The 16,159-nt window shown below is 40.3% G+C and overlaps 1 long non-coding RNA gene across 1 annotated transcript in view; it reads left to right on the top strand.

Annotated features, from left to right (window-relative positions):
- Window positions 1-961: 961 nt before the first annotated feature.
- LOC134508515 (uncharacterized) overlaps window positions 962-16,159 on the top strand; it is a 49,085-nt gene continuing 33,887 nt past the window's right edge. The window contains exon 1 of the long non-coding RNA XR_010069075.1: window positions 962-1,039. This is a non-coding gene — a long non-coding RNA (uncharacterized LOC134508515). The remainder of the gene's footprint in view (window positions 1,040-16,159) is intronic.

Below are 16,159 nucleotides of genomic sequence, written 5' to 3' on the forward strand. Positions count from 1 at the left end.
TAATGTGGGAATTTCATAATAAATTAGAGCTCAAATAGAGCTATGGTGAAAAACATGTGTTCAGTGTTCATGCAACTGTTCCATCCCCCATGTCCACAAAACATAACTAAGAAGTTCATGCAACTGTTCCATCCCCCATGTCCACAAAACATAACTAAGAAGTTCATGCAACTGTTCCATCCCCCATGTCCACAAAACATAACTAAGAAGTTGAAGAAAAAAACAAGTACAGTATTTGAAAGCAATTTAAAAATATTACCCAGCACCATCAGTCAGCGAATTGTTCTAACAGTTCCCTGAAGTATTTAGGTAATACTGATTTTGTATCATCTTGGCATGCAGTGTTCAAGGAACAAGAAAAACATTTTGCAGTAAGAATTGTGCCCAAAACACATATTAAAAGGATGCAAGTGGAATCTTCAGTTTTACCCAAAGCTGTACAATCTCATTGGGAAAAAAGTTTACCCTTAGTTAATGATCTTCTTTCCTTGCCGTTGTCCTCTGACCTGGCTTTGAGCTGGGCTCCGTTTGGGGCTTTTATGCTTTCTGAGGATCCTGTGCAGTTCATGATTTAAAAATAGAAGATTACAAAAATGAATATACATCCCTAGTATCTATTAGTTTAATGTGCTTGCACGTGATTAACAGATGAAAAGATAATACAGAGAGGTTATCTTTATGATAAAATTTCTCAGAAACACATTCCCATTCAAATTGAGATCTTTTTATGTTTTCCTTTCTCTAGATTGTATTTCACTGACTTTTCTGTTTAGTAAGCAACAAGAAACACTCTGCAAAGTGCAGGCATTTACCATTTCAGTGTCTGGTTCGATGTATCCCAGTCCACATTCACTTGGCTAAATATTACTTACATGGCAGGTGGTAATCCGTGAACTTTTATACCTGAACAGTTGAACTTGTGAGTGAAATTTAAAACCTCTTCTGTAGCTGCACTGAACATCTTGCAATATCACAAGGAAGAGATATCATGGCCAGGGGACTCACAGGACAGATACTGTGCAAGTCTGAATGTGCACAGGTAAGGATTATTTTCGTAAATTGGCTCTGCAAATTGAGCTCCAGCATTGACGAGTGTATAGCTAGTGGCCTAATGATGATGCTTGGAAAAAAAATTGATTTTAAATTAATATGAAAATTGCAAATGAGAATTAAAAAAATCAAATTAGCAAGGTAGGCTATAGGAAAAGTGGTTTCAAATGATGCAGCAATGTATGAATGGAAAAAAACCAAGAAGAATATACAGGTTTGGAAATGAGACCATTGTACTCTGCTGAGGTTAGGTTAATGAACCACACAGACAGAATCTGTGAAGGGCAGAAGGGTATGATTGTTGTTATTGATGTTGTATTAACTTTAAATAGACTAAGTTTTAAATATATCAATTTTTGGAATATTAAAGTCTATGCACAGAAGCTGTTTACATCCCCTTCTAAAGTCCATCTTTGCCCTGAAAGCTACTGAACTTGCTATTCTGAAATGGCTGTTAGGGAGATATGAATAGATTATTATAAGGATTTATTTGCAGGTCTTAAAATTTAAGTTTTCTTCCTGAGCTCTGGGAGGCAATTTCAACGCTTAAATGTGTATTGAGCAAATTAATCATCAAGCAGTTAAGGAAAATGGCACCTTCTTACACAATGCACCAAACCTGTTACATTCATTGTCTAAGACACACCTCCAAGATGAAAACGTCAGGAAGAATTGAAAGACTCAACTAAAAGCATGCAGTCAAAGAACTTAAGTAAAACTAGATTAAACTTCTAATTGGATATCTTCTGGTAGTAAAATGAGCTTTGATCTTGTCCGAGTAGCCAGCTCCTGTACCACTTATTCTTGTTAGTTTTACAGAGTTAATATAGCTAAGAGGAGTTAAGCTGGCTTTGACTGTGGTTCATGTACACGTACAGTTAAATCCATGGATATTTATGGTGACCCTGCAGCTGGTGAAAAATCAGTTTTTCTTTGTTCCACTTACAAACTCTGCACGCATTCTTATTTGGCATTTGTTAGTGGAGGCATCCAGGCAAAAGTATGAAGGCCCGTGCTTTACTTGGCTGTTGTTGGTCTGGCTAAAGGAGGAACAGAAAGGAAACAAGTAAGAGCATTGGACAGGAGGGTAAGCAGCTGAGTTTACCCAAGAAAAGGTGGGAGCAGAAGCTCAAAAAAATGAAGGAAAAACAACTGGCTTTTCATCTCCATATTCAGTGGAAGATGTTCTGTATAAAAGCTGTGGTCAATCCCAATGCTGATATTTAATTCCAGCTATTGTCACTAAGAGAGTAAGTGCTGGCAAATACAGTATTCTGTGGATATTCAGGGAAGAGGAGAAACAGATTGAATGTACCTGCCAAAATAATATTAGAACCAAGACAATTAGGAGGGGAATAATTTAGAGTAAATGAATTTTAAATTTCTTCCATGAACAGCAGCAATCTTTCAGCGGACACTCAGACAATCTATTCTCAAGAGTTATAACAACCCACTTGAATGATCCTTATTAAGCATCACTACATCGTTAACCAGAAGTCTCTTCAGCCCTAGCTCAAGAACTGTCTGCATAAGGAATATGTGCTTTAACTCACCAACTCATTTTGCAATCACTATTTCTTCAATATTAATTCTCAATGCACAAGAATATTTTATATCAAATACTTAACTGTAATTCATCTCAAGACACTTCCAACAAGGTCTCAAAACAGTTCATTTAGTCTGCAGTTCAGTTAATACTTTAAGCTGATGTAAGCCAGTCTTTCTATCAAAAGAATCAGTCCCACTGTCAGTTACCCATGACTTCTACCCACTCCCTTGTTCCAGTACAGTTGTTTGCCTGGCTGGAAGGTTAACTAGATTAGTAAATTTGTGGAGATCAAAAATAAGTATTTTGCTAATTTCTTTGTGCCAGCTTCATGATTCCCTTCACTGCATGGCTACACAAATACATGTGCAGAAGGCATGTGTAGGACTCCTTCAACAAGCATGGGTAGGACTCCTTCTTTTGACGTTGCAAGACATTTTGTATTTAAATTAATCATTAATTCTGTAGCCTTCTAAATGCTTCTCTTTCACCTTTAAGCATTCTGGAATGGGTTTGAACTGCTAAGCACTATGAGCCTTAAGTAGGACCAACTTTTCTGAAGACTTGGTGGCACTAAAAAAAAAATCCTATAAATATGTATTGCATCTTAACAACAAAAGTGTTTATGAAAGAAAGATAAATACAAAATATACAGAGTCAACTCTCCTACCTCCAAGCTCCTACCACAGAATGAAAAAAAATGGAGAAAAGGAGTTGTATGCTATAGAAAGAAACCCTGATGATTAATCTTTCAGAAGAGTGGCAGGTTGCCTTGTAATTTGGTAACCAAGGGCAGACAACAGCTGGCTAAGTTACAGAGTAACATATTACAATGTCTGTGTAGAAACAACCCTCAAATAACACACTGTGGGAAAGCGTTACTACATTTTCCATCTTGTCTTTTGCAGTGGTAAATTCATATTCACAGCAGGAGATCATTTCACCCCATTCAGCAAAGGGTGAACAGGTGCTCAGGTCCTAAGGACAAACCAAAGAAAACAAGATCCAATGCAGCAGAGCAGAGAAAAGGTTCTGGAAGGAGCTTGCTAATGCAAAATTTTTGGTAAAATGTTGCTTAGAAACTTTCAGCTGATTTGTTCCTATTCCTTTCTGGGTGCAGACTATTTCCTCTTAATGATTGATGACAAATTCTTGTAGGCCACCACAAGACCCTGGATCATGAGGTTTGTTGTAAATTTATCATCACATTCACATTAATATTCTTGAAATAAAAACTTATATAGTATCCATATGTGATTTATTGCTGAGTTTTTTCAGGTTTTTTTTTAATTGGTGGGAAAAATGAGAAGGGGGACAGCCTGTGTCAGCTTAACTGTGTACTGGATTTACTAATTCTCTGCCTATCATGTTCCTTTTCCTGTCCACAAGTATAGTTTCCATGTGTAAGAGTTCAGGAGAGAAAGTGCATCCAGCTGCCTGTTGCCCAAGAAAGTTCCTTCACATAGCTCTTATTTAACAGCAGCATTTTCAATATCTGAAGTAATGCAGCAAACACATTGCGGGGGTGCATAAATATACAGGATCACACCAGGAAGGTCATTCCATCATAAAGAGAGCATGAGGAGTGCAGAGAAAGCAAGCTGTGGCCATACTAGTTATAGCAATTACATTTTGCTGGGCATGTGCCGACAATGTGTGCTCACAGCCCAGAAAGACAAACCATCACCATCCTGGGCTGCATCAACGGAAGCATAGCTAGCAGGTTAAGGGAGGTGATTCTGCCCCTCTACTCCACTCTGGTGAGACCTCACCTGGAGTACTGCATCCAACTCTGGAGCCCTCAGCCTAGGAAAGACATGGACCTGTTGAAGCGGGTCCAGAGGAGGGCCACAAAAATGATCAGAGGAATTGAACACCTCTCCTATGAGGACAGGCTGAGAGAGTTGGGGTTGTTCAGCCTGGAGAAGAGAAGGCTCTGGGGAGACCTTATTGTGGCCTTTCAATACTTAAAGGGGACCCAGAGGAAAGATGGGGACAAACTTTTTAGCAGGGCCTGGTGTGATAGGCCAAGGAGTAAGAGGGAAGATTTAGACTAGATATAAGGAAGACATTTTTTACAATGAGGGCTGGTGAAATACTGGCACAGATTGCCCAGAGAGGTGGTAGATGCGCCATCCCTGGAAACATACAGGGCCATGCTGGACAGGGCTCTGAGCCACCCAGTCTTGTTGAAGATGTCCCTGCGCATTGCAGGGGGGTTAGACTAGACTACCTTTAAAGGTCCCTGTTACATCCCGGTCTGACTATGTTGGGCCCGGGAGAGGTTTGTAATGATTCCAAGTGTGAGATTAAGACACAAACAAGGTCAGATGCCACTCACTGTAGCTTTATTGTTATTCTCCAGCAATAGTCACTGAGACAAGAGATAGAGTAAAGGCAGAAGTAGAGAGAAGGCAGAAAGGAGAAGCAGTATTATGAATAAGAGTATAGTCACCATCACAGGCCCGACGGTCCTCTGGAATTCAGCGGCATCCCATTGATCCATGGTTCTCAAGTCACAATGGTGGTGAGGGTCCTGATCCCCATTGAGGTGGGGTACTGCACTAGTTATAGTCTAGGCCGGTTCATAGTTCGACCAATCAGCGTGACGGTGGCCTTTGCTCAGCCAGTCATCATTCAACACAGCCTCTGTTTGAACTCTTCCTGCCCTTGTTGCTTGGGTAGCGCTTGGTTCAGCACAGTCATCATGCCCCAGCATGAGCAGGACAAGTCCGGGCCAGTCCCTGGAGTAGATGGGGTCTGTCCACTCTGATAACCAAAGGCCTACATCCTTTTCAGTTGGTGGCAACAATGGATGGTGTCCGATAAGAAAAAGGGTGGTCTGCAGAAAGTTCTAAATAGACTCAAGCAAGCTTTGAGACAGTTGTCATTCCAGTCTCTCACAGTCCCTTCCAACCCAAACTATTCTATGATTCTATGATTTTATGCAGGTATCTCCAGGACTTTCATATCCCAAAAGCATTCTGCAGTCAATGACTAGGAGTAGGAACTCTAGACATGTCTCACACACCACAAAAAGTTCTTGTTCACTTCCGTACGGCAATGATGCAAAGAAGAAACACTGTCTATGAAGTCATTATTCGTGGTATTAGCCCTGCCTGGAAACCTATTTGCTGCTGCTTTCTCAGTAATTTGTAAGCTTCCTCTTCTTTTTGAAAAAGCAATAGTGAGCTGAAACAGTTCAGATTTTCTCCCTAAAAATCACAAGAAATAAAAAAAGAGAGTACTTCTTGTACTACTTATACTTCTTTTTTATTTCATAAGTCATAATACAAAGCTGCTAATGTTTTCAATTTTCTTAACAAAAACCATACTATCATTTGAAGTGAAAATTAGTTTTCAGAAATCTGATGTTGGAGATCTGTGTTTCTAGTGTGTGGACATGCAGAATGGAGTAACACAAAGTAAGATCAGACATCTACAACACGCTCAGCTTGCAGCCTGTTCTAACCTTTTGAGAATGTAGCAACCATCACTGACTTCTCTTCTTCATAAGGAGGTACATACAGAAGCTGCATAACAGCAAAGAATCAGTTTTCATAGTATTGAAGCACCTGAAGCAAGACTCAATTGCCGTAGCTGAGCTGGCTGTAAACATTTCCTACAAGAAGGATATTAGAGACCAGGATGAATAACACATCCCCATCCAATGAATTTATGCATTCTTAACAAATTTAGAAGACCATATTCCGTTGCACAATTGGTATGCTGTGATATGTAAAAGGGAATCTGCCAAAATAGGAAATCTATGTCTTAGGGGCTTTCCAGATGTCTTTCCAAAGTTCTTTCAGTCTACTGTTGCAAGCATACCAGAGTGTCCTGACTCTACATCAGCCAAGGCTGAAAGGATTAACTTCTAAAAGCGTGGCTCCTAGTGGAGTTGAGATCCAGAGAGAAGTCTGTCAAATCAAATCATTTCTACAAGGTAAAAAATATAAGTAAAAAGTATAAAGTAAAAGTATAAAAGTAAAAATATAAGTAAAAAGTAAAAAAATAGTTCAGGAATAAGGAAGATGCTTGAGTGCTGGACAGAATGAAGCCCATTCTTCCACTTCTATCTGCCAGTACTATTTAGCAAAAGTTGTGGCATGATACAGCACTGTGGCACCCCAGCTCAATTCCTCAGTCATTTCATGAGGAGCAATTACATTACCTTCCCTCATGATTTAAAGCTCCTTGAGACCAATCAGGCCAACTCCTTCCTTCCTCAGGACTTCCAAGAGCTTCTTTCAGCATTTCTCCTTCAACCTCTGTCACAGCAGCTGTAACTACAACTGGTCAGATTTTGCCCAAAAAAGGCCTGTGAGGTTTCCTGTGCTAGGTTTGTGTCTCTCTAGAAAGATTTCTGAGGAAGGTTTCCACTTAGTCTTATGCACCAAAATCCATCTTTCTTCAAGGTTGGTTTCTCACCCCAACACATTCTATCAGAAGACTCTTTCTGAAGAGCTCATCTCTTGAGGCCTCTTGACCAAGTTCCTAGCATTTTTTAATATGCGGCATGTAATACACAGTAGTAGCATCAGGGCTATAGTCCATCTTGTTTAGTGAACTTCCCTTGAATTACCATGTCTTGGAATAAAGTTGACTGGCTCTATATCCACATTACTCAGAAATGGGATAGATTTCCAAACTCTATGCCCTTCCTTTTGCAAGTGTATGCACGTGTATTTCCGTGCAATCAGTCTTTCCTTATTATGATTCAGTGTCTAAATTTTCCAGAACTCCCTATTTTCTCACAGAGGAAGTACATCTGAAGAGAATCCCTGTTAAACATATAGCCGTGGGCAGAGTCCTTTGGGCCAGCATAAGGTTTCCATGTGGATGATTCTGCTTTTCCTCAGATTTTGAGGATACTCCAGGGTATCTGTGTGCATATATGCATGAGTCTTCTCCTCATACAGTTATACAGTCATATATAATACTTTGTAATACACCGATATTATTATGTCAGAGTGGCAATCTGTCACCTTGAACACCAGCACTAAATCTAATGGCAGCTCTTCCAAATTTTCATTCATTTTTAAAAGCCATCAGCCTTTGACATTCCAAAACTATAGTAATTTTGGACAGGTTTTAAGCAGACAGTATAAGCATTAAAGTGTTTGGTGGCTTTTGAAACTCCAGGTCCAGCAAGACAAAGTCTGTGGTAGTAGGATTCACTGCCTGGTTATGCACTAAAATGAAATCTCCAAGTTGAACTGCCTGTGTAGAAAGTCATTAGTTAACACAGCTTGAGCTACCACAGAGAACCACATAAGAAGAGAAAGAGTTTAATTACTATTAGCCTCCATTTATCTCTACTATGGTATGTCAACATTTTCTCATCAAGACCCACTGTTCTGGTAACCTGTTTTTCCCTTTGTGATGATAAGCGGTGTCAGGTTTGGCCACAGCGCTGACCTATGTTGGTCATTATTCCACAGCAGGAAGCCATCTCAGAATTAGTAGCTTGCTCAAGTCAATTACTTTTACAGTTTTTCACCCTGTCTCACTGGGTAGCCACTTTACCCTCTCTGTTCCCAAAAGAGATTTATTCTACCATGGATTTTCCTTTTTTAATCCCTTTGACAGCTTTTACTTTGACAAGTAAAACATGCTTCCACTACTAGTCCTGGAGGCCGACTTTCAACTCTTTTCAAGTTCAGATTTGAATCATCTGCAGTCTTCCCAAAAGGGAATAACTCTGCTTTGAAATTACTAATAGTAATAAAATAAACCCCATAATAATAATAATAAAATAAAACCCATTCTGCAAATAATTCGTAGTGGATTGTTTAATAATTTCAAGCTATTCAGGATTAATTAATTCCTTTACCGACCAATGTCTTTACTTAGTAATTGAATCACTAATTAAATATTTTACTAAGTAAATTAAGTACTGGGTAATTATCTGTTCACTAATGTTGTTACCTTCCCAAGCAAGTAATTGAACACACACGTGGCCCATTTAAATTGTTCCCTCCAGCAAATAGTTTATGTAGTAATTGTATTGTAGCGATAGTTTTGAAATTATATTCCCAGAAGACCACATATGCAGGTTGTACGCTGAGCTTGCAAACTCAAAATTTCTTGTGATACCATAAAAATGTATGAAATTGATCTGAATGTTTTCTACCAAATAAGGAGTTTATTAGCCCATAATTTGAAACTTGTTGCTGAAATTTCTATGTGTGTGATAGTTGTGACTGAATAATGTTATCTGCCCCATTTTTACTGTCCTTTGCTGTTGAGTAAAGCCCTTACAAAGCTGAGTGAATGCTTTGTGAACTGGGATCTTAACCAGCAAAAAATGAAACTTGTCTTAAAGATAGAAATCTAAATGTCACTCCTGTTTCACGGAGAATGAAGGCTATTTACTTGTCACCTCAGCCCAAAGGGTATCGTGACACTGTTGAGAAAGATTGAGTCTAAGCCAGATATTAAAATGTGCCTATTGAACATTTCGTAAATAAGCTTATGCTAAAAGGGAGTCTTAGTTGAGCGCTGGAGTCAGCCTAAGTACATTTAGTGCCTTACAATGGGCCTTGCTTCTCTTGTTCATGGTTCTGGATAAATCTGATAGATCTATACAGTATACAGATTCAGAGGTACGCTACAGTGCATAGAGATATTCCCAGCAGGAGCACTGGCTTTATTTCCAGTTTCCTGAAGTCATTCACCTCTCCAGTGATGTTTACAGGGTCACTTCCATATTTAATATTATCACCTCTTATATGTTGCACTTTCTGGGATAAAAGGAATATTCTTCCTTTTCACAACATCAGCTCTTCCTTGCCTAGCATAGGTGCTTCTCTATGAGCCTTCAGCCTGCTTGTATTCAACTCTGTTGGGCTCATTTTGCAAAGTCTGAGAACAGAAGAATGGGAGGTCTGGTCTTTTAGCCACAGAGCTTTGCCAAGCTCTGGTCTGCCATGCAGATATCTAGGTGGGAGCAAATACAGATATATTAACACCCTCTGAGACACCTCTGCAGCTGCTACTGAACAGTCATAGATGGACATCAGCCAATAATAGTTCAAGTCCTGTAGGAGTCGTGTTGCCAGAAGCTAGGGAAGCAGAAAAGGTGCAGACACTACAGCAGGATAACTCTGGTTCTCAATACATACATTCTTTCCATAGGTCCTACAACTACCTGAAAGGAGGTAGTGAGGTGGGGGTCAGGCTCTTCTCCCAGGTAAGAAGCGATAGAACAACAGGAAATGGCCTCAAGTTGCAGCAGGGGAAGTATAGATTGGATATTAGGAAAAATTTCTTCATTGTTGTCAAGCATTGGAACAGGCCACCCAGGGAAGTAGCTGAGTCACCATCCCTGGAGGTATTTAGAAGATGTGTAGATGTGGCACTTAGGGACATGGTTTAGTGGTGGACTTGGCAGTATTGGGTTAACAGTTGGACTTGATGATCTTAAAGGTCTTTTCCAACCTAAATGATTCTATGATTCTGTAAGAAGAAGCTCCCTTCCCCAATGTACTCTCTCAGCGGCCTGCAAGTTCTGACACAGCGGTGTTTCTCTATATAGCCTCTATATAAAACATGCACTTTAAACCAAAAGAAAACAAAAAAACCCCACAAACAAACAAACAAAAGAAACACCACAAAACCCATCTCTGAAAGCATAAACAATTAGGGAAGTGTATCTGCAAAGAAGCCGTTTTGTATTTGCCCTGAGGCTTAATAAGACAAATCCGCCCAGTTTTTCAGGACACCTGTCTTTCCTCCTTGCAATCAACCTGAGGGTTAATGTCAGAGAGAATGAAACACGTAGAATACCTCACCCCTTCCTGCTTTATTTTCGTGTAAACGTGCATTTCCTCAATGTGTCTAATAAATCTATAGGTCTAATAAGACAAAGAAACTGAGGATCTAGGTCTGCTGATGACAAGTTGAGATGCTTACTCACCTGCAGGCAGGTGTTCATCCTGGGGTGGAGTGATGATTCTGTTAATTTGTATTTCCCTTTGGGGATTTTAGAGGGGATAAAAGTACAGACATGTACATACACACACATACACAAAACTGCAATTGAACACATTTCAAACAAAGAGAAAATGGCTCCATAGGGAATGAGTGCTGGTTTTTCTTCTTGTAATCTGGAAATCCTATTTAGTGAATGGAAGCCCAGCTGTTCGTATCAACAGAATTATTTGCTATTTTTTGCATAAAATAAATAAAGCCACTAGCAAATTAGCAAGACTATCTGAGATCCTGAATGTATAGCATTGCATCCTATTTTCTTTCTTACACCAATGTCCGTGATTTGCATTTTATATTAGCATTATATCTGCAATTACTAATATCAGTAGGTATTATCATTAGGTCAAACCATGCTAGTCACACTGCATCAGAAGGGGTGATAGCCAGGAAAGCAAGATTTATTAATTATATTTTAAGTTCTCCAGGGCTGAAAACTTTGGAAATGTGAAAACTGACTGTCTCTAAAAATTGACCGTGCTTACAGACGATGTAAATTTGTACATATCAATACAAATGAGTTGTATTAGTGTATTGGATATCAGGAAGAAATTTTTCTTTATGAGAATGGTGAGGCACTGGAACAGGTTGCCCAGGTAAGTTGTGGATGCCCCATTGGAACCAGATGATCTTTAAGATACCTTCCAACTTAAACCAGTCTATGATTCTATGATCTGTATAAATACATGTATCTATTACAGATCTATAATTTAACAATAAAGACAAAACAATTATTCTACTTTAATAATGAAGAAAAAAAAGCCAGTTTAAATTGAAAATATGTAGTCACACCTTAAAAAATATTTCACACCTAAGAGTAGGATATCAGCTTTTTTTTACTCTGCCTGGTTTAATAATTAACTGGAGGAATAGTGCTTGGCTATATGATCCCTCTCATAGAGTTCACCTGAGGACTCTGAAGAGGTTTTTGACTGAAGTCACCAATTCAGCTGCTGCATCTAAATCTGACAGGGCTAATGAATGAGGACTTTCAGCTACTGGAGCTCATTGTCTGCCATATTAACACACTGAAATGTTGATTTGTCTTAATACATGAACTGAATTGTCTTAACATATGAATGGCTGAACAGCATTGCTGCTCCCGTGGGCAGAAAGGCTCTCCCTTCTGTCCCACTTTGGACAGAAAGATAGAGTGGACAGCTTGCATGAATGACCAAAGATGGTGATGTGCACCATCTGGATGCTTTCCAAGCGTGTGACAGCACTATGAGGGAGGTAGAAAATTCTTTCAGACTAGCATATGCTCACAGGTCTGTAAAGTCACAGATCTATCCCCACATTTTTCATATACTTCTGTCACTTCAAAGTACAGACACCTCATGCTCCAATCCCATGCTTTCTGTCATCTATAAGGATCAAAAACTCATTCTTCACCTTTCTTTTTCCCCTGTTTTTGCAAAACTCCCTGGAACTTTCTCAATTTCAGGAAGGGAACAGATATCTATTCCATATTTGCCCTTGTTGCTTGGTCATCATCACGAACAAGAACTTTCAAGCAGCAACTGAAGGTCAACCTGGTCCAAAACTTGTTTCTTCCTGACACAGACTATCTACTGATAAGACAGAAACGCTTCTTTTGGTTTGTTAGTAGTCCAGTGAAGGTAAGCCTGAGGCAAGGGCTGCTGGAAGTAGAGAGAGGAGCAAAATGGAAAAGAGAAAGGAGAAAAGAGTGTAAACTTTCATATAAGGGAGTCTGAATGTCAGTACTTACATCTAAATGTCAGCACATTCTATCACTGTCTTTAAAAGTTGGTCACTGGCTAGCAAGGTAGACACTTATGTATCTGTGCTACTATATTTCCCACTGAAATGTGAACAATAATAAAAGATGGGCCGGAAACGACAAACCACATTAGTTAAACATATATTTAAGATTATTTGCAACGGTAAATTATCTTGCTGCCTATACGTGACAGGTCACGCAGAGAAACAACCAGGATGACAAATTCACAAGTTTTCAATTCCACTCCCACCCCACTTAATCACCTTTAAGACAAAGAGCAAAACAATGAAAAAGTGCAAGGGGTACCTTGCTGCTTGCTCCTTGAATTCCAAACTCCTTCGTTATGGAAATTGTCAGACATTTTCCTTATGTACCTTAAGGCAATTTACGAATGAGGGCTAGAGCAAGAAATTGTAGGTATCAAAAAAGATTTCATATAGGAAACTTTTTTGCAATCTTACAAACTAATTGGGTTAGAATCATATAATTGTAGTAGCATTGGTAGGTGCCCTACTTGTAACATGCAGAGCTTTTGTAACTAATGCAAGTATTCATTAGCAGGGTACATTTCAAAATGCTCACAATTACATACCTCAAGATCATTTAGAAGATGCAACTACCTTAGAATATGACTGCCAGCTCTGTTAGTGGGTTATATGACAGAAAGAATATTAAACATTTTCTCCAAAGATCATCCTGGATATGTACTTGCATGTTGATGTTGCAAAGGCGTAGATACAAACCCCTTGGGACAGGAGCTGCCCCTACTTCTCTGTGAGTGACATGATATAACTATGTTTTAATCCTATCTGGGTCGTATTTGCTTCAGTAATATAAATATTAAATAATAACTATGGCTGTCATTTTAGCTGCTTCAGCAATTGCTTCTCAATATCAGTGTAGTCCATCAACTGATGAACTCCTGAACCCTTTTTTTCTCTCTTAGCTTTAATTTCCTTTTAATTTTGTATTTTCATATTCACTAGTTGTAAATATTTCTGCCTTGGTATAAAATTTTCAGAGGAATTGCGGACAGCTTCTTGACAAAGGATGAGAGAAGGCTGAGGTACTTAATGCCTTCTTTGCCTCAGTCTTCAGTAGTAGAATCGGCTATTCCCTGAGTACCCAATCTCCTGAGCTAGTAGGTAGGGGCAGGCAGCAGAATTAAGCCCCCATAATCCAAAGGGAAATGGTGAGGGACCTGCTCCAGCACCTAGACATATGCAAGTCTATGGGGCCGGATGTGATCCACCCAAGGGTACTGAGGGAGCTGGTGGAAGTGCTCACCAAGCCACTTTCCATCATTTACCAGCAGTTCTGGCAAACCAGGGAGGTCCCAGTTCACTAGCATCTAGAAAATATGACACCCATCCACAAGAAAGGCCAGAAGGATGATCCAGGGAATTACAGGCCTGTCAGTCTGACCATAGTGCCTGAGAAGGTCATGGAACAGATCATCCTGAGTCCCATTGTGCAGCACAGGAAGGACAAACAGGCAATCAGGCCCAGTCAGCATGGGTTCGCAAAGGGCAGGTCCTGCTTGACAAATCTGATCTCCTTCTATGACAAAGTGACTTTCTTGGTGGATGAAGGAAAAGCTGTGGATGTTGTTTACCTGGACTTCAGAAAGGCGTTTGATACGGTTACCCATGGCATTCTCTTGGATAAACTGGCTGCCCATGGCTTGGACAGGAGTGCTCTCCACTGGGTAAAAAACTGGCTGGAGGGCCAGGCCTAGAGAGTGGTGGTGAATGGAGTTAAATCCAGTTGGTGGCCAGCGACGAGTGGTGTTCCCCAGGGCTTGGTACTGGGGCCAGTTCTCTTTAATATCTTTGTCAATGATCTGGACGAGGGGCTCAAGTGCACCCTCAGTAAGTTTGCGGACAATACCAAGTTATCTGGGAGTGCCGACCTGCTTGAGGGTAGAAATGTGTTGCAGAGGGATCTGGACAGGCTGGATCAATGGGCCGAGGCCAGTGGTATGCAGTTCAACAAGGCTAAGTGCCGGGTCCTGCACTTGGGCCACAACAAACCCATGCAGCATTACAAGCTTGGGGAAGAGTACCTGGCGAGCTGCCTGGCAGAAAAGGACCTGGGCGTGTTGGTCGACTGCCAGCTGAATATGAGCCAGCAGTGTGCCCAGGTGGACAAGAAGGACAACAGCATCCTGGCCTGTATCAGGAAAAGCATAGTGAGTAGGACTAGGGAAGTGATCGTACCTCTGTACTCAGCACTGGTGAGGCCCCACTTCGAGTACTGTGTCCAGTTTTGGGCCCCTCACAACAAAAAAGACATTGAGGTGCTGGAGCATGTCCAGAGAAGGGTAATGAAGCTGGTGAGGGGTCTGGAGAATAAGTCTTATGAGGAGCAGTTGAGGGGAGACCTTGTCATGCTCTACAACTACCTGAAAGGAGGTTGTAGAGAGGTGAGGTCAGTCTCTTCTCCCAAGTAACAGGCAATAGGACAAGGGGACGTGGCCTCAAGTTGCACCAGGTAAGGTTTAGACTGGATATTAGGAAAAATTTTTACACAGAAAAGATTATTAAGCATTGGAACAGGCTGCCCAGGGAAGTGGTTGAGTCACCATCCCTGTAGGTATTTAAAAGACGGGTAGACATAGTTGTAGTTTAGCCTCAGACGGCAACAAAGAACCACGTGGCCACTCTCTCAACCCCTCCATGGTTGTGGCAGAGAATCGAAAGAAAAAGGCAAAATTTGTGGGTTGAGACAAAGGCAGTTCAACAGAACAGCAAAGGGAACAAGAAAACACCAACAATAACACTGATAGAGGAATGTACAAACATGATTACAGTACCACTGCTCACCCACCAGACCTGGGACACTCCAGCCTGCTCCAAGCGGTGACTTCCTGCCCCCTCGCCTAGCCAGGTCCCAACTATAGACTGGGTGTGGCTCACATGGGATGGAATCCCTGTGTACCTGCCAGATCCTGGGGAAATTAACCCTATGCCCACCAGAACCAGGACAGTAGTGCTTACAGATATGGTTTAGTGATAGTTTTTGTCAGTGTTAGGTTGATGGTTGGACTGGATGATCTGAAAGGTCCCTTCCAACCTAGGCAATTCTATGATGATTCTATGATGATTCTAATGCAATGAGCTGGCTCATTTATCAATTCATTTATGCTGCAGCCTGGTTTATTCTTCATATGTACTTTGTGCTAGGAATAGTGTGAATACTGGGAATTCTCTAAACCTGCAACATAGCATTGGACTTTGGTATACATACACATGTCTCAGTGCATACTGTAATCCACTATCAATTAGTATTTCATAACTATTAGTCCATTTGTCCCCTATTTGGCACCTCATTAGAGTCTACATCATACTGCTGATATTCACAAAGTTGAAGGATGTTTTTCATCCTTCAACTTTTTTCATGTTCTTGTTTAGCATTGCTTCTGAGTTTAAATTTTTGCCATATCCTATATATATGCATTTGAAAATAGGGTGTTTGTAAATATGGTCAAAACTCAATTCCATTTGAGTCAAACATTGTGTAAATTAAGCATAATGAAAATACAAAGATGTGTTTATAACAGACATTATATCATTCTGTCTGCAGTTTGTAGTTCAAAATCCTTCCATTCATTTCAATGCTATTCTACCTCCAGAATACAGAATATAGAATATTCTACCTCCACACAACCCATTTTTGTGCACACGTTGACATCTGTGACAAGGAGAAAAATATTTACTCTCTTGGCCTGGATAAGTGTCAGTTTTCTTCCATCTGTTTTGAATGCATCATAGCTACTTGACATGATAGAATTAGCCCTACTCTTTAAAAGCTGAGTATATTCCTGA

The sequence above is a fragment of the Chroicocephalus ridibundus genome, chromosome Z, assembly GCF_963924245.1.
Source record: "Chroicocephalus ridibundus chromosome Z, bChrRid1.1, whole genome shotgun sequence".
In the NCBI taxonomy this organism is placed as follows: domain Eukaryota; kingdom Metazoa; phylum Chordata; class Aves; order Charadriiformes; family Laridae; genus Chroicocephalus; species Chroicocephalus ridibundus.